We start from the raw sequence: 24,535 nt of genomic DNA, 5'->3' as shown, positions 1-24,535 counted from the left end.
AATGTTTGGAGAAATAATAACACATATAATTATCGAACACCGACTAAAGTTTCATTGGTTTGATTTAGTCTAAAGAGGAACTGGAATGTCATTAAGGATCATTCTCATTTTCACCGTTTTCTTCATCCCCGGTGTCATGTTCTTTTGTGGCAGAAGGGGAAGATCTATCGTCTTGTGGCTCACCTGCAATAAGATCTGTGGTGGAACATGTGATGTTGAGATTGCTTACCGATCAGATACCAAGCTTGTAAGGCCATTCTCCTTGAGGTAAGTTTCCAACCGGAGGCCTGCAACTCGAAGAAGATTCGCCATGCTCTTGCGGGTGGAATCTAATTGCCAATTGTCATCACGACCGTTCAAGTCTATCTGTCCGGTGTTGGCTTCAACCAATTTGGGGACTAGGTTGTTGCTCTGGCTCTTGGATTCTAACTCACTAACTGACATTGCTTCATTCTCAGAAGGATGGCGGAATGGCGATACATGTTTAGAGCTGCTGCCGACTCAGCTTCTTCTCTGGGATCACATGCTTGTTGATTCCTTAGAGCAATCTCGCTTCACGCTCCGACTGCCGCTTCTTCTTGCGCATCATGAGGGTTTTAAAACGACGTTTTTACCGTCATGCACACAGTACATGTGCATGTTGGCTTGTGTTTTCCTTCCCACTTGGAGGCTGGATGCACACAATGCAAGAGCAACCAGGACGATGCCTCGGGTGTTTAGTTGTGGTCGCCACCGACGTAGTGCCGGAATCAGCTACATTATCTCCAAGGATTGCAGCATGGCTGAAGTGTTCAGACCAAGTGATGACTCATTCTCCTGGGTTTGCTTATGAATGCTACTATTCTCCTTTTCTTGAAATCTATATATAAAATATAGCTTAAATGTAGCTGAATAAGAAATTTAATCAAGTAAATCAATAACAAATTCACTGAAAATATGTAGCTTGTAACATTTTGGTTATGGAATAAGCATGTGAAATATCAAGATATAAATTTACATGTATAGTCTTGAAGAAATCAATATGCACAAGCACTGTGTTACATATATAGTCTTCAAGTTAAAATATTCTGAGAATGTACCTCTGTTCAATCTAAGAAGATTTTCTAGCTCCCTTGGGGTCAGTTCATCTGGTGCAGAACATGAAGACCTGACAAAAAATTGCAGAGAAAATGAAAAGATTTCTTTCGATACTCGTTAAAGATAACAATAGGATTACAAGGGAACAACGATTCTGAAAATGCTGACCTGCTTTGATCCCATTTGTTGTCTGCACATGCCCACTTAGGTGGAAGAAGAGCATCAACAGGCAGCCTTCTCCATTTAGAACAACTATCACACTGGGCCCATTGCTCGTGTCCCCTGAAGATCATTCTTATAATTCAAGACAAGATAGATATACACCACCGTAAACTTGAGATATAAATTGATCCTTTCAAGCACAGAAACAGAACAAAAATGAAAACATAAATGCATATGCTCACCCTGTTGAACGGACGACAAAGATGCTCCTCTTCCCGAAAACTGGAGGTTCCTGTGTTCATAAAATCCTACATAAGCACATGCCCACCTTATGTCTATCACACGGTGAGATTAAAAAGATCAGTTAATGGCACATTGATGACTGCATTCTTCCAGGAGAAACATTGTGTTAATAAATATATGCTACAATAAACATGCACCTGTCTTATTCTATCACATAGCAAGAATGAAAAGATCAGTTAATGTCACATGAATGAATGCATTCCCTTCCTACCCCATAGAAGACAATAAATCCCTTTTTTCTTTAAATTTTAACAAAATCTACCAAAAAATTGAAACTATATCTTACTTGTCGTAACCGTTTTTCGCCCAGAAGGGAAAGACCGATGCCGATGGGGTTTCTCTTTGAAAATCGTTTCAAAAGGTGAGGAGTCGCCACCATCATTTAAGGTGAGATTGGAACACCAAAAACCGGGTGATTTTAATAAAATATTTTATTTTAAAAATACCGAGTTTTTTAGGTCTGCAAAATCCAGAAATCAGGTTCGGGAGTCGGTTACGCGTGGGGAAGGATTAGCACCCCCACAAGCGCCCAGAAATTGGTACCTAGTTGATTACCCTATATTTAAAATTGGAAATTTGAGTTCGATCTTTATTTATTTAAAAATCATTAAGGATGTAGAGTTTGAAAAGGGTATTCGTTTATTGAGACCGATAGCATTCGCCCCCGAGCGTAAATGCGGGAGATCAGCTATTCTGTCTAATAACCGAACATTGCCTCATTTTTAGAAAACATGATGTGGTTTAAAAAGGATGTTGACTTATTTGGGGAGTTACCAGTAGTCACCCCCTGAGCACAATCGCGGAGGATATACTATTAATTCCTTAATAAGTGAACAGTACCTTAGATTTGTAAAAACAACGCAATCAAACAAAATTTTATTTGTCCTAATTAAACTAAAAGTAAATTAAGGATTTTTATAACTTAAAGTGTCAAATTATGAAAATTAAGGAACATAGGGGCTCAAATCTAAAATGTAAGTTCTAGTATTAATACTTAATGTTATATATTAAAATAGATTAAATATTCACGTATTAGAAAGTTTCTTTCTATAATTATAAAATGATCGAATATTACTCTTAGTCAATTTATTTCAATTCAAGTCAAGTAATGCTCATGAGGATATCATGCAAAATTAATTAAAAGATGCCCTACACCTAATTTATATATCAAAATGAATGCAACTATATATGTAATTTATAAACAATCAAAAACTAATAATAACTAAATATTGCTAAATATGTATACACATTCTAATAATAACATACAAAGGAACTAAACATTAAATATATACATGCATAGATAGAATATAATATATACATAAGGAACATATAATACATATATATATTATAAATGGCGTGGGTTCAAATCCCACATTCACTACCATAATTAATGTGTGCATATATATATATATACCATATGCTAAATAAAATAATATATATCCTTATAAATGATCAAAGCAATTACATGGTCAAAGTAATTAAATATTCAAGATGCTACTCCAACACATAATCCTCCAAAATTAAGGCGAAAACAATGAGAACGTTAAATTAGCACTAATAGATGAAAGCTAGAAATAATAAATTAATTTACATACAAACCAAACGAATTTTAAGAGTAAATTAATCAAATATTGAATAATAAAATGCATGAATCTAAAAGGACACATACACAAAGTCGGTAAATTATAGTAACAGTCCCTAAATGGACTAAAATGCAAAATACACAAAAAAAAAATAAACATAAAAATAAAAATAAGACTAAAACACAAATTATCAAACCATCATATCTAAATTAAAACAAAAATAAAATATGCAAGTGACTAAAATAAGCATGTTTAATATCTAAGACTAAAACCATAAATAAAAAAAAATCATAAAACACTAATGAGTGCCTCCCACGTGGGTTGATTAACCCACCAATTTTAACACTAAAATACTAAACAATATTGTCATATTACTATACCCAATTAAAACCTCTTTTAATTTTTATTGTTCTTGGTTCCCTTCTCTGTTGCTCTCAACCCGAACGGCGATTGTACACCAAAATCCAACTTGTTCATCGCTCGGTCGGCCTCTACGTTGTGGTGACCACACTCCTCTCCGACTACCCCATGGTAATATTTACTTCCTCCTTTTACTTCTTTATATTCTATTTTGTTTCAAAACTTATGCTAAAAAATAAATATGATTTATTACCTTAAAAATGCTTTGCTTTGTGCTGTCGGGTTGTTGATAAAGATGGGAATGATAAGTTACTTGTATTGCTTATGCGAAAAATCAAAGGAAGAAAGTTGGTATTTTATTGATTTCGAATCAAAATCCCAGGAGACCCTTTTGTGCTAATGACCCCCCTTACAAATTGTTTTCGAAAGATCCCCTTTCTATTGAAGAACTGAACCTTACAATCTGTTTTCCCTCTGTTTTGCTTGCCTCTGGTGGTTCGAATCTGCCTCACGTGGGTTTTCTACGCTGGATATATAATTGCACGCATGTGGGAGCAGGTTGGATCCAGGATTTTTCCAGATTTTGGTATTATTCTAATATTTAGTGGATTTCAGTGGAGTTAATTTGGTCTGATTTTTTTTTATGTTTTTGGGTGGTATTTGCCGTAAGGAATGACGATGGTTACTTTGGTGATCAGCAATGTGCTCAGCAGCGTGCTTGGCAGTGACCTCGGGTATGGATCTAGCACGGGTCAGGTTACTGGGCCAGTTCGGGTCTCCTTGTATTGCTGTTGGGTCAGGTCTGATCCAGCTTACTATGGGTCGGTTCTTGGAGTCTCGGGTCTGGAACTTGGGTTGAAATTGTAGTGGACTGTTGTTTTATTTTGTAATTTGGGCTGCACATTAAGCCTGCCAAATATGTAAAATAATATTAATAATAATACATATAATAATAATAAGAACGAGATGAAAAATCGGGTGTCGACAGTTGCCCCTCTTTGTCCATTCTTATGTTAAAAAGAATAGGGCAAAGATGAAGAGACAATGCATTTTTCATCCATTTAACTTCAATATTTGAGATATGATGAGGAATTTGTTCCGCTGTCACTCAGGGAACATCAGATCTGGGGATGTTGATCCATTCCACTGTTCTTCAGGGAAGATTGAATCAGGGTAGACTTGTTCCGCTGTCACAGGGAATACCAAACCTTGGAAAAAAGAGATATGTTCCGCTTCTTCTGAAGGGAATATCAAATCATGGAAAAAGAGACCTGTTCCACTTACTCTGAAGGGAATGTCAGATCTGGTAGACTTGTTCCACTTACTCTGAAGGGAATATCAAATCTTGGAGAAGAGAGACATGTTTCGCTTACTCTGAAGGAAATATCAGATCTTGGAGAAGATAGATTTGTTCCACTTACTCTGAAGGGAATATCAAATCTTTGAGAAAAGAGACCTGTTCCGCTTACTCTGAAGGGAATATCAGATCTGGCAGACTTGTTCCACTTACTCTAAAGGGAATATCAAATCTTGGAGAAGAGAGACCTGTTCCACTTACTCTGAAGGAAATATCAGATCTTGGAGAAGATAGATTTGTTCCACTTACTCTGAAGGGAATATCAAATCTTTGAGAAGAGAGACTTGTTCCGCTTACTCTGAAGGGAATATCAAATCTTTGAGAAGAGAGACCTGTTCCGCTTACTCTGAAGGGAATATCAGATCTGGCAGACTTGTTCCACTTACTCTAAAGGAAATATCAATCTTGGAGAAGAGAGACCTGTTCCACTTACTCTGAAGGGAATATCAGATCTGAAAATCTTGGGAAGATAAGTTTGGAAGAAATTTCTCTTGCGGAAGCTTGTATTGCCACGACCAAACATGGAAATTCTAATTGGTTATTTCTTTGTTGGGTCTTTACATCTTTGCCATTTCTTTTAGGAGAATCTGCAAGCACTCATTATTATGCATTTTATGTCATGATCATGTTTATGCCTAAAATGTGTGCAATGATGCAATTATTTTGAGGGTATTTTCTTTTCAAACGAGAATTTTCTTTTGTTAATGGCCTTGTACTTCAGACTGATTTGGGCACGAAAAATCAACAGCAGTTTATCTCAAACGAAAACCCTGATTGGGCACTCTTTGGTTGAGCCTGACTCTAATTCTCTTTACTCTTTGAACCCATGTGCTTCTCATGACCCACTATTTAATTAGTGACAAAACCTCTTGGGTTATCCTCAATTGTTAAGCATTCGCGTATATCCCAAGGCTTTAACTTCTTATGGTCTAACATTGCATAAGCCTTATGCTAAAACCATTTTCGGCTTCAGAATATCTGTATTTTCCAAAACTTTTTGTACAATAATGCACAATGATCTCATGTTTCCCGAGCTAATCTATATGTTTTTATTTTTAATCAGGATGCTTACAATGCGGTTAAAAACATCTTTTTATTTATAAATAAAGAGTTTTTTTGAGTGAATACATGACAAACTTTTAAAAGGAATAATCAAAAGAAAATACAGTAGGCGTCATCAGACATCAATAGTATGAATGCTTTTGAACTGGCACGCCGTAAGAGGACCCGAGTGTAGCTTCTGTCAAGGAGATCTTGAGGATTATGGTAATGCGTAAGGGTGTGAAGTTCCCCCAATACTGCCAAATTCCCGACTGTTGAATGCCATAAGCCAGTGTTTGAATCCCATTTACTTTCTGGTTACCCAACTAATTCAGCTCCACCATGCACAAATTCTGAATTTACACAATTCTCAAGCCGCCCTTTACGGGTTTTCAACCTGAGACCTTCTCTGATTACAAGACGTCCTTTACGGGTTTTCATCTTGAACCATCCTTTTATTTTTTTTTCTTTCTTTTTCTTTCATTTTTCATTTTTTGTCTTTTTCCTTTTTTCTCAAGCGAAATACTTCTTGACTACATCAGCATTCACAGGGTTAGGTAACTCTGGTCCATCCATCTCGGTGAGGATCAAAGCTCCTCCAGAAAAGGCCCTCTTTACGACATAAGGTCCTTCCCAATTTGGCATCCATTTTCCTCGAAAGTCTTTCTGAATTGACAAAATCTTTTTTAGCACCAAGTCTCCTTCTTGAAACTCTCGTGGACGAACCTTTTTATTATGTGCCCTTATCATACGTTTCTGGTACATTTGCCCATAACAGATAGCTTTTAATCTTTTTTCCTCAATCAGGTTCAACTGATCATACCTAGCTTGCACCCATTCTGCTTCATCTAACTTAACCTCTGACAGCACTCGTAGTGACGGAATCTCGACCTCAATGGGTAACACAGCCTCCATGCCATAAACTAAAGAAAACGGAGTTGCCCCAGTGGACGTCCTTACTGAAGTTCGATAAGCAAACAGAGCGAATGGTAGCTTCTCATGCCAGTCTCTATAAGTCTCAGTCATTTTCTGTATGAGCCTCTTGATGTTCTTATTAGCTGCCTCTACCGCTCCATTCATCTTTGGGCGATAAGTGGTGGAATTATGATGTTTAATCTGGAACTGTTTACATACTGACTCCATCATCTTATTGTTTAAATTCAAGGCATTATCGGTGATGATCCTTTCTGGTAGCCCATACCGACAAATAATTTCTCTCTTCAGGAACTTGCAAACTGTTGACTGAGTGACATTTGCATAGGAGGCCGCTTCTACCCACTTAGTGAAGTAGTCTATTGCCACGAATATAAAACGATGGCCATTAGAAGCTTTGGGTAAAATTTGCCCAATGACATCCATGCCCCACATAGAGAATGGCCATGGAGCAGTCATTACGTGCAATGGATGAGGAGGGGTGTGGAGCTTATCTCCATAAATCTGGCATTTGTGACATTTTCTGGAGAAATTGATACAATCAGTTTCCAGGGTTGACCAATAATATCCAAATCTCATTATTTGTTTAGCCATTGCGTGTCCATTAGCATGAGTACCACATACTCCTTCATGCACTTCTTCAATAATCGTTCTGGCTTCTTTGGCATCCACACATCGCAACAAGACCTGATCATGACTCTTCTTGTACAAGATATCACCATCAAGCACATACCCTACCGCCATTCTTCGAATAGTTCTTTTGTCATTCTCAGTGGCATGCTTAGGGTAGCTTTGATTTTTAATATATTGCAGGATATCATAATACCAGGGATTTCCATCCTCTTCCTCTTCTATGCTATAGCAATGGGCTGGATACCCGTAAGCTTCCATCGTAATAGGCATCATGCTTGAATATTCATTGACTTTGTAGGCTGCTGCCAAAGTGGCCAGAGCATCCGCCATTTGATTCTCTTCTCTGGGAAGGTAATGGAATGTCACTCTCTTGAATTCTTTAATGAGCTCTAGGACCAACTTACGGTATTCCACCAACTTCGTATCCTTTGTTTCCCATTCACCTCTGAGTTGATAAATTACCAGTGCTGAATCCCCGTATACTTTGAGTGTTTTCACTTTACGCTCAATGGCTGCTCTAAGACCCAGAATACATGCTTCATACTCGGCCATGTTATTTGTGCAATCAAAATTCAATCGGCTGGTGAAAGGATAGTGTTTTCCACCAGGTGAGACGAGAATTGCCCCAATCCCGTGCCCCAAGGCATTCGAGGCACCATCGAAATTCATCTTCCATTGTTCATTATTATAGGAAAATGCCTCCTCAGTTGAAATAACCATTAAATCTTCGTCTGGAAAATCAAAGTTCAGTGGTTCATACTCTTCAGAAGCCCTACTTGCAATGAAATCGGCCACAACACTTCCTTTAACTGCTTTTTGACTTACATATTGGATGTCAAATTCAGACAATAAGATTTGCCAACGAGCCAATCTTCCAGATAAAGCAGGTACACCCATTAGATATTTCAGAGGATCAAGTTTAGATATCAGCCAAGTAGTGTGATACAACATATACTGCCTGAGCCTTCGGGTAGTCCAAACTAAAGCACAACACAACTTTTCTATTGGCAAGTACCTTGCCTCACAATCAGTGAACTTTTTGCTGAGATAATAAATTGCTCTTTCTCTTTTTTCAGTTTGATCATGTTGCCCTAATACACACCCCATTGAATTCTCAAAGATTGACAAGTAGAGGATTAATGGTTTGCCTGATATTGGTGGCATTAAGACTGGAGCATTCGATAAATATCCTTTTATTGCTTCAAAAGCTCCTTGGCAATCATCATTCCATACTCCTGGGTTATTTTTACAGAGAAGGCGAAAAATAGGGTCACACTTCTCGGTTAATTGCGAAATAAATCGGGCAATATAGTTTAATCTTCCCAGGAATCCTCGAACTTCTTTTTGTGTTTGTGGGGGTGGTAAATTCTGAATAGCTTTGACCTTGTCAGGATCCACTTCAATCCCTTTTTTGCTTACTACAAACCCCAAGAGTTTTCCCGATGTTACCCCGAAGGTACACTTGCTTGGATTGAGTTTTAACTGGCATTTCCTTAATCTTTGGAAGAGTTTCCTCAGATTCTTGATGTGTTCTTCCTCCGTTTTAGCTTTAACAATCATATCATCAACGTAGACCTCTATTTCCTTATGCATCATGTCATGGAATAGTGTTACCATGGCCCTTTGATAGGTTGCCCCTGCATTCTTCAGCCCAAACGGCATCACCTTGTAACAGAACGTGCCCCACATGGTGATAAATGTAGTCTTTTCCATATCATCTGGATGCATCTTTATTTGATTGTAACCTGAAAACCCATCCATAAATGAAAATAGAAAATTTCCAGCCGTATTATCCACCAGGGTGTCTATGTGTGGCAAAGGGAAATTATCTTTCGGACTGGCTCGATTAAGATCTCTGTAGTCGACACACATACGAACTTTTCCATCTTTTTTTGGTACTAGAACAACATTCGCTACCCATTCCGGATACTTGGCTACTTTTAGGAACCCAGCATCGAATTGCTTCTTTACTTCTTCTTTAATTTTAAGCAGCATTTCAGGTCGCATCCTTCTGAGCTTTTGTTGTACCGGTTTACATTCAGGCTTTATTGGTAATTTATGTACCACTAACTCAGTGTCTAAACCTGGCATGTCCTCATACGACCAAGCAAACACATCTTTGTAGTCTTGGAGCAGCATAATCAGACTTTTTCGTCCCTCAGTAGATATGATGGTGCCAATTTTTATCTCCTTTTTATCTTCCTCTGATCCCAGATTCAAGATCTCAATGGGCTCTTCATGAGGCAGAATTTGTTTATCTTCTTTCTCTACCATTTTTAGTAGTTCAGAAGGTAAGTCACTTCCCTCATCACTATCATAACCTTCAACTTCCCCTTGACATATGGGCAGCTCGAAATCTATCTTCGGGTCAAAGTCATCAGCATTCATACTATTGATACCGGAGGTCCTGAAAGAATAACGAACGAGATATATATACATATACAAATACGGGAGGATCTAACCCATATCAAAATAGAATGAAATAATAATATATAATAAAGAAATAAAAAAAATGCAATAGATGATGTTTGCCATTTCGTGAATTAACAGGAATGCATCATTTATTAAAAAACAGATAGATTAACCCCTTACAGAAGATCATATATTGTCTCAAGGTTTAGACAATAGGGAAAGTTTTTGTGCATTACTCTGAAATAGTTTTGTAAACTACAGGTAATTCTTCTGCAGTCCAATTGTTTAGCACAAAGCCTGGTGGTGCAGGGTAAATGTCCATAGCCACTCCATCTTCGATTCCTTCCTCTGATATCACATTTATACCCAAATCCCTCAGGGCATTTTCAATAATAGGCTCTTTAGATGATCGGTCCCCCTGAAACATGTGGCCCCTGATATGAAGGTGTCACACAGCGATGGGAAAATCATAGGCTCCCACTTAATATCCTCTCTGGCTAACCTGGCTCTCCTCTTTTCCTGGCTCTTTTGAACATTTTTCAATTTTTCCTTTAAGGTCGGGTGATATCCTAGACCAAAACGATCTAGCTTAAAACCGGGAAAAACTGGACTAATATTCCCCTGTAAGCGACTCCCTAGCCCTCTTCCAACCTTGGCTCCTCTTCCCAGGGTCATTTTCAGTCCCATTTTGGTATAATTTGATAGCCTAGGCTTTGGAATTTTCTTTCTTTCAGCAACAAATGTGGCATTAATAAATTCCAGGGCTCTGAAAGAGCACTCGACTGCATCTTCATCTACTTCAACATATGGAGCGGTAGTAGATATGGAAGCAATGATATCTTCCTCGGCATTAAGGCATACCAATCTCCCCTCAATTACAAATTTGAGTTTCTGATGCAGAGTAGATGGAACGACTCCTGCCTGGTGGATCCAAGGCCTTCCTAACAAGCAGTTATAGGAGGGCATTATATCCATTACAAGGAATTCAACCTCGTATGTTGATGGGCCTATGGTTAAAGGAATATCAATCTTCCCCAGCACCTCCTTCTTTGTTCCGTCGAAAGCTCGAACGATGCTTTGGCAATTTCTCATGTGTGTACTATCGACTGGTAATTTCTTCAAGGTTACTAATGGCATCACATTCAGGGCAGAGCCATTGTCAATTAGTACTCGCGATAACACATGTCCCTTGCATTGGATGGTAATGTGCAGGGCTTTGGGATTGCCCATCATTCCGAACGGGATCTCGTCATCAGAGAAAGAGATGAAGTTATCCGCCTGAATATTTGCAACCAGTCGGTCTATTTTTTCCACTGGTACATCTTTCGGTACGAAGGTCTGATTCAAGATTTTCAACAAGGCGTTTCGATGTGCCTCAGAGCTTAATAGTAAAGCTAGGATTGAGATACGAGCTGGCAATTTGTGTAATTGTTCAACAATGCTATATTCGCTATGTTTCAAGAATTTTAAAAACTCTACAGCATCATTCTCGGTTACAGGCTCATTAATTGTTGGCTCATCATTTTTCAATAATATCTCAACCCTTTTTCCTTTATCAACGATCGTTCTTTTCTCGGGTTCACTGGTCTGGTTGGGAGAATAACATCTCCCACTTCTGGTGAAATGACCTACCTCGTCCACTTCTTCCTTAGCAGCCTCTGAACTCTCAACATTCTTTAATTGGCATCCATACCTCCAAGGGACCTGCTTGTTGTCCTTATAAGGAAAGGACGACGGAGGCGTGATCACTATTTTAGGGATTAACCTTTCCATAGTCTGGGCTTTCGGTGTGATGACTAAAGGGCAGTTGGTATTGTAAACTCCCTTAGATGTGTCTTCGGAAGCGCAAATCTCAATCTCTTTCTCTTTCTTAGCTTTATGGTAAAATTCCATATCTTTACTATCCATCAGCCTTTGAACCAAAGCCTTAAACTCATCACAACTTTGAATGACATGATCCTCGCAACGGTGGTAGGGGCAAGCATGCTTATTTTCGTTAACATTAAAGGTCAACCAGCCTATTTTGACCATTTGCCCCCATACCCAATGCATGGGTGACTTCACTTCTTTGACTTTGGTAATGATTTCGTTCCCTTTTTCTTCAATAACAGCATTAACCCCTGTCCCTGCATGGTTCGGCAGTGGGTTCTGAGCCACATTGGGCTGCTCGCTGTCACCAAAATTGATGACATTTCTTTGTCTTAATCTCTGCACCAACTTTTTAAAGGCCAGACAGTTTTCAATTGAATGCCCCGATGCCCCTGCATGATACTCACATTGAGCATTGATGTCAAACCATTTTGGGTAAGGAGGCTGTATTGGAGAAGTGTGGTAAGGTGACACCACATGTTTGTCATACAGGATCTGGAATAGTTCTTTATAAGTCATGGGGATAGGGTCAAATTGAACCCTTTCCCTTTCCTGTCTTGGTTCTTTCGCCCCTTGCTGGACAGGATTTAGTGCTGACGATACAGTGGCTTGTGGTCGAGATACTGTAATGTTATTAGAATCATATTTCTTCACATTACTGACCTCATTATCCTTCCTTCTTGCTGGAGGCTTTCGGCTAGATTCTCCCCCGTCTAGCTTCCCGCTTTTGATCGCCATCTCAATCATTTCTCCTGCATTAACTATATCAGCAAAATTCTTGGACGAATTTCCAATAAGATGTCCAAAGAAAGGGGCCCTCAGAGTATTTACAAAGAACATATTAGTTTCTTCCTCCTCTAATGGTGGATAAACTTGCACAGCCACATCTCTCCACCTTTGGGCATACTGCCTGAAGCTCTCGTTGGATCTTTTTTCCATACTCTGTAACAGAATTCGGTTTGGCCTCACATCTTTTACATGCTTATATTGCTCTAGAAAAGCCTTAGCCAAATCCTTCCAGGATTTAATATTAGCCCGACTTAGCTGATTGTACCAACGAATTGCTGATCCTGCCAGGCTTTCTTGAAAACAATGAATTAATAACTGATCGTTTCCCACATAGCCTGTCATTTTTCTGCAAAACATGGTAACGTGTGCAGAAGGACAAATGGTGCCATCAAATTTCTCGAAATCTGGAACTTTGAACTTCGGCGGCAACACTAAATCAGGGACCAGACTTAGCTCTCTGGCGTCAATTCCATATAGGCTAGCATCTTCTTTCATAGCTCGGAATTCATGCTTCATTTGTTCCCATTCTTTCTTAATCTCCTTATCCTGTTCTTTTTTGTCTTCTTCATCCAGATCAGGGACATCTTCAATTGGTTGCGGGTTTGTAGAAGAGCCAGGTAGGTTTACTTGTATTTTTTTTTGGTTGGATGGTTGTGGTTTGTTGTGCGTGGAAATGCGGTGGTGTGAAACCAGGGGGATATAATGGTTCTTCGGCAGTATGACGGATAACTGGAGTCTCTTCTCGGATTATACTATTTCCTTGTAGCAAACTAATCAACTTTGCCATCATGTCGTCTTGAGCCTTCATCATCTGTTCGCGCATATCCTCTTGCGCTTTCTTTAAATTCTCTTGCATTTCAGCTTGAGTTTTTTCAATTTGTGCAATCTTGTCATCCATTTTCTTGGTTGATTGACGAGTACCGTATGGGTGTGAGGTGTATGCCAGAATAACTACAAATGATTGGAAATTGTATTTTATTATTTGGTGAATTTTAATGAATGAATTGTTATAATGTAATCATTAAGATTTTAAAAATTTAGGAAAAAATCATATGAAAATGATAATGCAAATGCAACCCGATATTGATTCCAAAATAACTTAGTTTATATAAAAAGTACTCAACAACACACAACGTCTAAGCACTTAGGCAAAGAGATTATATCGAAATGAATACTAAATATAGAATCTTGCCATATTCCCTAATCTCTCAAGTTCTATCATTAATCCCATGATGCGGCGTTCTTCCTCTGATTCTAGAATCACGAAAACTCTTAAAGCTGCCGCTTCTTCAGATAATTCATAAACTTGGCGAGCTACATCGCGAGCCTGATCCACTGCTCTCTCCATTGCTTCATGTTGCATTTGAATGGTGTCCTGAGCCTGTCGTAGAGCAATTCCAAGCTCTGGATTAGTTAATGGTCGGCTCTCTTCTAGCTGTTGGATTCGCTGATGACATCTATGCACTATGACTTCTAACTCAGTAATCTTAGCTTTTAAGGCCTCGTTTTCTTGCATTGTTACCTCTTGTGCGGATGAGTGGATTAACCTTGCTCTTTCTAGCTCAACTATCTTCTTCTTTAACATCTCATTTTCTTTTTGAAGACTGTTGTAAGGGTTCCGAAAAGTCTCATCGATGCTAAGCAGCTGTGCATCGAGTTGTTCAATCTGTGCTCGCCTTTGTGCTAATTCTTTGTTAGTCTCATCTCTTTGCTCTCTCAGTTTCCGAGCGTGTTGTATGGATCGTTTCTTTTCTTCTTGGCCTCTTCTTGCGCTTCTTTCTACCCTATCGAGTTTTATCTTTAGGGTCTTGGCAGTATGATGTAGATCTTGGGCTCTCATATTCCTCTCTAAGGCCCGAAAATCTTGGTTTAGCGCATCAAAATTCTCCTGGACCTTTTCTTTCTCTTTGGCCAATTGTTTTATCACCCCGTCCTTTTTAATCATTTCAAGTTCCCATATTGTTTTCTCCTCCGAAAAGCTTCTCTGTTCTTTTTCTCTCTCCAAATTCATCAGTCGCATTTCCTCTTTTAACAACTCTGTTTCTGTTGGGAGCCTCCTCAATTGCTCCTCCATAGTCAACTGGTCCTCTAAATTTGGCTTAGGTGTGTTGTTGTTAATTCTCTGCGACCTCCAAACCTCATAGGCCGGCGTGAATACAGGCTCTATCATCTTGAAGCTCATGCATTGAGGCTTCTGCCAAGCCGCGTAGATCTTTGAAATCCGCTCTCGGTAACCCGGAGTAGAGAAAGAAAACTCTGCCTCTTTCAGGCCATGGGTAGCTGGTACGAACTGTCGGGTACCAAACTGTCTAAGTACAATTAACGGAGTATACCCGATAGCTCCCCATAATCCGTGTAGCATTATAAAACTATCATTACCGCACCTAAAAAGTATGTCCTCTTTAGGTAACCAATAAGCCTTCCATACTATCTCAGTATCTTTCATGTTACGGAGAGCTTCAACCCAGTCTTTCCTCTTGCGATGCTCTGGGATTTGGCATTTGTCGAGGAAATCCACTAGAGGTGAAAAATTTGATTGATGTCTCCGAGCCCAGCCTTTCTCGACTATCCAGGAGTGGCTCCACCACCAAACTAGTAATAGTGAAACACATCCGATGAATTGACCTCCCCCTAATCGTCTACACTGGTTCAGTGACAAGAATGTTTCTGCAAGGATGGCTGGTGCAGGATTCTTTCTAGCGACAGCTTCGACGAAATCGATTAAGGTGATGTCGAAGTGATCCTCATTCCTGGGGAAAATTACCAAACCATATACTGCAAGTGCGAAGTGATCTCTTCTTCTTTTCGACGGAGTTTGCTCGTAAATTAAACTCTTCAGCTGAGCCCAGGAGATCCCTTCATCACGAATGTACTCTTCAACCCACTCCTTGGTCTTTCCCGTCAACGTGATCATCTTGGCTATGAACCCTTTAGGTCGAATTGCCTTGGTGTAAATGGAATGTCTTCTAACATTCGGAATGTTCAGCAAAGTCGTATACTCCTCTAAGGTAGGGGTCATGTCTACTTTACCGAAAGTAAAACATCTGTAAGCTGGATTCCAACATTCGGCAAGGGCTCGAATCACCACTGAATCTATTGGTACTCTCAGCAGCTCTACGATGTCGCCGTATATCCCTCTGAACAATGTCTTCTCATTATCATCCCAGGTGGACCAAATTCTGAATAACTCAACCCAATGTGCCTGCCTGACTCGAATGATTACCTTTTCTGGAAAAACTGTATCTTCGGTAGTGGCAAGACTGTCCCCGAACCGTGTTTGTCTGTATTCAGACCAGGTCTGAACACTGATTGCATTCTCAATCCCATCGGAAGACATTGTTGCCTTAAGCTTTTTTTATAATAACTAGGTAATCTGGGAATCAATACCGTTTATTAAATGATGTGATATGATAATGATACATGCAATCAAGAAACAAAGCAATAAGTTAGTGATATTAGAATAATTAAAAAAAAATCAAAGAATAATTAGTAAAAATTTAAAGTATCGAATGCAAAATAATCAAAGAAAATAAAAAATCCTAACATCATGCGATCTAATTCTTCTAAGTTATCTGCATGGCTTTAACGAGGTAGGCTTACTAAATTCTTTATATGAGGTTGGGTTCTAATAAAAGGTTCCTAAGCCATCTTTACAACCTGCTAAGGTTGACCCCGATTCTGGCCCATTACAGACTTGCGAATCGGGTTCAGCTCAGGGGATCACACCACTAAAAGCGTACCTCGGAACTGATATCCGGATAGGCAACTTAGGGTGCTTTCCAGAGATACTTTGTCAGACCCACACAAGAAAGCCCAATGCTCCTCATGAGGTGTGACGTTTCTCTCTACTTAAGTATACTAGGATTGAGCTCAGGTTTAGAGCTATGATATGCAACAATTCTAAATATTTCACATAAATGTAAGCATTAATCAGAGAGAAAATCTTTTTTTTTTTGTTTTTTTTTTTGAAATAACATAATGAATCGTAAATTAAACAAGATTGAACTCATAATTTCCAAATAATAAATATAGGGTAACCAACTCGTGGCTCGACTCTTAATTTGTTTAAAAAAACAAAATTCCCCAGCAGAGTCGCCAAGCTGTCGTAACCGTTTTTCGCCCAGAAGGGGAAAGACCGATGCCGATGGGGTTTCTCTTTGAAAATCGTTTCAAAAGGTGAGGAGTCGCCACCAATCATTTAAGGTGAGATTGGAACACCATAAAAACCGGGTGATTTTAATAAAATATTTTTATTTTAATAAAATACCGAGTTTTTTAGGTCTGCAAAATCCAGAAATCAGGTTCGGGAGTCGGTTACGCGTGGGGAAGGATTAGCACCCCCACAAGCGCCCAGAAATTGGTACCTAGTTGATTACCCTATATTTAAAATTGGAAATTTTGAGTTCGATCTTTATTTAATTTAAAAATCATTAAGGATGTAGAGTTTGAAAAGGGTATTCGTTTATTGAGACCGATAGCATTCGCCCCCCGAGCGTAAATGCGGGAGATCAGCTATTCTGTCTAATAACCGAACATTGCCTCATTTTTAGAAAACATGATGTGGTTTAAAAAGGATGTTGACTTATTTGGGGAGTTACCAGTAGTCACCCCCTGAGCACAATCGCGGAGGATATACTATTAATTCCTTAATAAGTGAACAGTACCTTAGATTTGTAAAAACAACGCAATCAAACAAAATTTTATTTGTCCTAATTAAACTAAAAGTAAATTAAGGATTTTTATAACTTAAAGTGTCAAATTATGAAAATTAAGGAACATAGGGGCTCAAATCTAAAATGTAAGTTCTAGTATTAATACTTAATGTTATATATTAAAATAGATTAAATATTCACGTATTAGAAAGTTTCTTTCTATAATTATAAAATGATCGAATATTACTCTTAGTCAATTTATTTCAATTCAAGTCAAGTAATGCTCATGAGGATATCATGCAAAATTAATTAAAAGATGCCCTACACCTAATTTATATATCAAAATGAATGCAACTATATATGTAATTTATAAACAATCAAAAACTAATAATAACTAAATATTGCTAAATATGTATACACATTCTAATAATAACATACAAAGGAACTAAACATTAAATATATACATGCATAGATAGAATATAATATATACATAAGGAACATATAATACATATATATATTATAAATGGCGTGGGTTCAAATCCCACATTCACTACCATAATTAATGTGTGCATATATATATATATATACCATATGCTAAATAAAATAATATATATCCTTATAAATGATCAAAGCAATTACATGGTCAAAGTAATTAAATATTCAAGATGCTACTCCAACACATAATCCTCCAAAATTAAGGCGAAAACAATGAGAACGTTAAATTAGCACTAATAGATGAAAGCTAGAAATAATAAATTAATTTTCATACAAACCAAACGAATTTTAAGAGTAAATTAATCAAATATTGAATAATAAAATGCATGAATCTAAAAGGACACATACACAAAGTCGGTAAATTATAGTAACAGTCCCTAAATGGACTAAAATGCAAAATACACAAAAAAAATAAACATAAAAATAAAAATAAGACTAAAACACAAATTATCAAACCATCATATCTAAATTAAAACAAAAATAAAATATGCAAGTGACTAAAATAAGCATGTTTAATATCTAAGACTAAAACCATAAATAAAAAAAAATCATAAAACACTAATGAGTGGCCTCCCACGTGGGTTGATTAACCCACCAATTTTAACACTAAAATACTAAACAATTATTGTCATATTACTATACCCAATTAAAACCTCTTTTAATTTTTTATTGTTCTTGGTTCCCTTCTCTGTTGCTCTCAACCCGAACGGCGATTGTACACCAAAATCCACAACTTGTTCATCGCTCGGTCGGCCTCTACGTTGTGGTGACCACACTCCTCTCCGACTACCCCATGGTAATATTTACTTCCTCCTTTTACTTCTTCTTTATATTCTATTTTGTTTCAAAACTTATGCTAAAAAATAAATATGATTTATTACCTTAAAAATGCTTTGCTTTGTGCTGTCGGGTTGTTGATAAAGATGGGAATGATAAGTTACTTGTATTGCTTATGCGAAAAATCAAAGGAAGAAAGTTGGTATTTTATTGATTTCGAATCAAAATCCCAGGAGACCCTTTTGTGCTAATGACCCCCCTTACAAATTGTTTTCGAAAGATCCCCTCTTTCTATTGAAGAACTGAACCTTACAATCTGTTTTCCCTCTGTTTTGCTTGCCTCTGGTGGTTCGAATCTGCCTCTCACGTGGGTTTTCTACGCTGGATATATAATTGCACGCATGTGGGAGCAGGTTGGATCCAGGATTTTTCCAGATTTTTGGTATTATTCTAATATTTAGTGGATTTCAGTGGAGTTAATTTGGTCTGATTTTTTTTTATGTTTTTGGGTGGTATTTGCCGTAAGGAATGACGATGGTTACTTTGGTGATCAGCAATGTGCTCAGCAGCGTGCTTGGCAGTGACCTCGGGTATGGATCTAGCACCGGGTCAGGTTACTGGGCCAGTTCGGGTCTCCTTGTATTGCTGTTGGGTCAGGTCTGATCCAGCTTACTATGGGTCGGTTCTTGGAGTCTCGGGTCTGGAACTTGGGTTGAAATCTTGTAGTGGACTGTTGTGTTTTATTTTGTAATTTGGGCTGCACATTAAGCCTGCCAAATATGTAAAATAATATTAATAATAATACATATAATAATAATAAGAACGAGATGAAAAATCGGGTGTCGACATTACTCGTAATTAATCTTGGTTTTTTCAATGCATGAGATAGACTGGAATCACAAAAGCAAACTGGTATTTCAACAATCATCAGATGTCGGAAGTTAAATTGATAGAAGGTGCCAAGTGTACTTAAACAGCCCAAATACAAGCATTAGTAAACCCAAGTATTCCAGGAAACGTACTCGCATCATATTCTTCAAAATCATGATCCTCAATCGTGACAATACTTGGCTTGACACTTGGGGGTGGGCGGAGCAAATCCTGAGACTCTTCCCAAGTAAGTTTCAGCTCCAAAGCATCCTGACCATCAATTAGCAACCTCTTGCTTTTGGACCCAATGTTCCGAGTTCTTTTTCTCTCAGGAGTTAACATCGGGGATAGTAATAAGTCCTCCCTTGTCCTATCCTCATTACTGCCAGCTGAACTCAAATGTTTGGACAGTCCATTAAGGCGGGGATCTGTGCTTCCCTTCAATGACTGAAGAAGGCCAGAGTAACCTCTAATTATGGGCAGGTTCTCAAAAACACCCGAAACGAAACTTTCACTTGATAGAGTGCCATTAGGAATGACAGACGGTAAGCTTTCCTGTTTATTTGACAGTATATATATCAATATTGATTGATCAAATTTGCTAAAATGGAAAGTGACTGTTACTTTACCTGAGCTGCTGCAGTGTTTGTTGCTTTACGAAACCCCATAACAAGCTTCCCTTCTGGATCCTTACGGCTAAATGTTACTGTGTAAGAGAACCATAAGTGAAGTTACTGAATGAGAGCTAAAAACAAAATATTTGGATTGTTCCATGATAAGGTTCAGAGTGGTATGGTACCAGTATCTCCAGCTTGCAACTGCAAGGACTGTATGCAAGGAGTCACACCCTCCAAAACATACATCCTGCTGTTATTATTAGGCCAGAATCTGAACTGAAACACCCATTCCTTTCCCTTCACATCTTGAATTCTGAGGGAAAGACCCTCTGGTTGAGATATGGGGGGGAAATAAGCCTGCAAATTCATTCTTTGTTATACACAACAGGGCATCTCAACCATAAGGTAAATAGATATGAATTGCAAGTGTAGCATTATAGAAGAGAAACTAACTTCAGCACATGCTTTTGGCAGTACCAAACGCCCGATCCGTCCAGCATCACTTGCACTCAAAACCTTTTCAAACAGTGGAACAATGGTGGAATTTGAACTGGAAAATTACATGGTTAAGGATTTCACTGCCCAGATCAATAGATAGACATGGGAAATTTTTTTGTAGTCTAGCATTCTAACACATGGTTGGGCACAAAATTAAACCAATAATGACCAAGTGGAGGATACTCTCCAGAAATTTGTTGCAATTCTTGGTCCGTTATCCTGGGCCAATAACGAGGAAGCAATTGATTTCGTCCACGTCCCTCGGCTGGGGGCCTAGCCACTCGTATCTGGGGTACCATTCCTGCATTCAACTTCAAACCTGTTGCAAGGACCGACATTGGAGGCTTGGGCAGAAGATGGCGAGATTTGTATGCCTGTTGCAAGACTGAAGACATCTTACCCCTTTCATCTACAACTAAACTAGGAAAGGCATTTTGGTTCCCAAATGAGCCACCCAAAGAAATACTCAAGTTCGTTTGGGGTAGTGACTCATAAATATTAATTCTACTAGTGGTAGGCTTCACAGCTTGAACCCATCCGTCAGATCCTTGATCAATATTTGACAAGCATGTGCTTCCACTTTCTCTAGCAGGAGGCAAAAATTTCTCTTGTTTCATTTGCCCAAAAGACCGACCTGAGTCATCATTGTGAATCTGAGGCAACCGTCTCAGCACTGTGCTTTCTGCATTGTTGCTCAACTGCATAAGCTGTAGGGTTTCAGTGCTTGCACCACTTAATTGGTTGTCTGCAGAGGTTGAGTGCAATTGACCAGCATCACCCTTCACTATACCAAATCCATTAGACTTTTCATCTTCGATCATCTGTATACATATGCTTCAAAAGCATTATAAATATTTGAACTTTTACATGTAAAGGCCTAAAAGATCAAGTATCAATTAGCAATAATCAAACAGAAAGAGACTGAACCATAGAACTAATATAACAAAGACGTCGTTAGAATATAATGACAAGTATAGTGATTGCACAATAAAAGAGAGACCAAGATTTTACTTGGAAAACCTTTTCGGGAAAAACCATGGGCAGAAGATGAGAAAATTCATTAATGTCGAAAGAAGAAGAATACAAGAGGAATCTCTAGGGATAACCTGTGAGAAGACCAATTCTAAACTCTAATTTGATCTTGGAATGAACACATAGCCTGTTTCTTTAGAAGGGGAAGGAAAGAGAAAACAAAACTTGAAAAAAATATTGTAACCAAAAAGGACTGCATCCCATGGCGATAACCAAAAAGAATAGAGATGGGGGTAATATGAGTATTTCAGGGGTATGCATATCCCCATAAAAATGTTCCTCATTATCCTAAACCCTAAAGCATAATTTTTTTCATAGTATTTTGCATGAGATTATAATGCAGGGCTATAATCTGACATTCTAAAAATGGAAAAGAATGAATAAGTTGATCTTACATGGTTAAATCCTGATTTTGTAGCACAGCTTATGCAGTTGATACCTCCACTATCAAGAAGCTCAAGCAAACACCTTGAAGCAATACATCCACAATGGAGACGCTGCCAACAAACAAAAAGGATTGAGATTAAAGTACCATAGTGTTGACAGGGACAAGGCAAGAAACTAAAAATTTGGGGTCGCCCACCTTGCCACATGAAGTGCACTCCCTCCACCCAGAATCCTTTGAGTGGAACACATCACAGAATATCGATTGTTCATATGAAGACCTACAGCGAGTAAAAAACATAAATGAATTGTTTCAAACAATGGCGGTCTTAAAATAGCACCAGCTGGGCAAAAACCTTTGCCTTGTTTGGATTCCTCTGTTGTATTTAACTACTTTTAACCATTGAAGAAACAAAAATCATGAAAATCAATAGTTTCAATAACTGTTCCATTGCTCTTTATCATGGTTTCAAATCGCGGTCGCGGTCGCGTTTTCGGTTATTTCGGATTTACCGTGATTGCGGCCTTCGCGGACGCTATTGCGGCCGTCGCGGGTAACTCGGATAGCGGCGAAACCGCTATATCGTGGCCGAAATCGCGGTCGCGGACCGTTTTTTTAAAACCCTGCAGTCTTTATCACCCATGAAAGAAAATCAATTCCCAGGGAAATTATATTCCAATCCAGTATAAAACAATTTATTATAAGACTCACCAACAAGAACAAAACATTTTAACCATTGATAAAGAAAGTAAAACAAATTTTCAATTGCTCTGAGTTCTGTCCAAGACTCATGAACTGAAGCTTAGCTGCCATTAAGCTTACGTCTAATACGAATAACAGATTATAATTTTCGTAATTACCCGCACTTATCGCAGAGATTAGCAAAATCTCCAGATCGCAGAGTCCAGCCTTTTCTCCACTCAATCGACGTGGACGCGCCGCAGAGTACATTCATGCAGCTCTTTGAAGCCATACTCCAAACTTAATTCCTAGAAAATTTTCATAATATAATCTATGTTTATATATATCTCAAAAACAGAGAAAATATCCTATAAAGAAAATCATCAGTAAGCTAAAAGCAAAACAGAACAGATTCAAAATTGGTCAAACAAGGATACTGTTATACTAATCAATTTAAAATGAAACTGAAAGAAAATTATAACCTGTTGAAGAAGATAAGAGAGATCTGCTGCTTCGCCGACGTTAAATAATGTTGCGAAAGGCAAACATGCTAAATTCCCTTTTGTTTTACTCTTGCGTCTCTAAGACTTCGAGATGATGATGCTTGAAAATATATATTCGGAGAGAATCGAGAAAACGAGGAGTTTCTTCCGACGACGGAATAGTTAATTCGGCGATGATAAGAGATCAGATAACAGCAAACGAATCATGTGCATGCAAAAGCAAAAGAGAGAAGATGAAAAGAAATCAAAAGAGAGAGAGAAGAGTTTGGTACTTTGCAAAAATAAGAATGCATGCACGATGATACTTCAAGACTCGGCCAACTCCCCACTCTTTTCATTTCTTTTATTTTTCTTTAGGGTTTAAAATATTATATTTGATCCTCGTGTTTACATGAATTTCAATTATGCACCTCTTTATCCTTAATTTCTGTAATATGATAATTAATAATTTTTTTAATTCAATATATGATCATTACGACGAGTCTCAATTATATTTAAAATTAAATCGAATCAAATTATTTCTAATCTATTACTTTTATTTAGCTATAAATATTTATAAGTTGAATCCAATCATGATTCATATATTTTTTATTATATTGTAATTTTAGCTAATTGAACCTGATTTAAAGATTGAATTTGATATTCATCAAGTGCGAACCTACTTTCTAAATTTTATTCAATAATTAAGTTACGTAAATCCTTGAGTAAATTTTTTTTTTTATTTACAATTTAAAATGAATATGTAAAAGAAATGATTAATTGAGAGTGTTAACCAACATTATATATCATTAATTAATACAGTATTATTAAATTAAGTATCGATATTGTGGTAAGGTATATTACATTATCAAAAAGAGAGAATTAAATTTAAATCTTAAAAGTAATATTAAAAAATAGTTATAAATTTTAAATATAAATTATAAAACAAACTTAAATTTCAAACAATAATTTAAAAGTAACTCTTTCGTTTTATAAAATATAAAATCAAATCGATTTATATTACGATCGAAGAACGTAATTTCCTTATCCGCGAAGCGTATAAAAGTATACGGCGTGTGGACACCACCGTCAAGTGCGCCACTTCTCATGAAAATGGTATCAAACTCAAAAATCCTGGTGTAGCCTTGCCTATAACCCTTTATTACTGGTAAACCAACGAGTAATTATTGCTTTCTATTGGAGAAAATAGTCTTTTCGATCGTCCACGCCGTCCAACAGAATTCAGCGTGCACAGACCTCAACTGTCAAACGATCATTATACCGTTGAATCTCTTTTCACGTTTTATTTATGACGTCATGTTATTGACGTGCTGATGTTAGGTGACCCTGGATGCCCGGCTAACTACCGCGCGGAAAGAGAAAGGCCAACGCACGCGCTGACGAACTTGAAATCTCCCTTGCTCGATGCGTGACTTCACGCTTGTAGGTGCGCGTATAATAAAAATGAAACAGTAAATCGGTGGCTAGTAGCCTAAACATAAGGCAGGGAATGTCGGGCTAATGAGT

General features: G+C 37.9%; 1 pseudogene; it reads right to left on the bottom strand.

The window, feature by feature from the left end:
* Nucleotides 1–23,251, bottom strand: LOC120128189 (annotated as a pseudogene).
* Nucleotides 23,252–24,535: the final 1,284 nt, after the last annotated feature.

The sequence above is a fragment of the Hibiscus syriacus genome, unplaced genomic scaffold, assembly GCF_006381635.1.
Source record: "Hibiscus syriacus cultivar Baekdansim isolate YM2019G1 unplaced genomic scaffold, ASM638163v2 tig00110475_pilon, whole genome shotgun sequence".
Lineage (NCBI taxonomy): Eukaryota > Viridiplantae > Streptophyta > Magnoliopsida > Malvales > Malvaceae > Hibiscus > Hibiscus syriacus.
The sequence above is the reverse complement of the archived record's forward strand: the minus strand, read 5'-3'. Positions and strand labels throughout refer to the sequence as shown.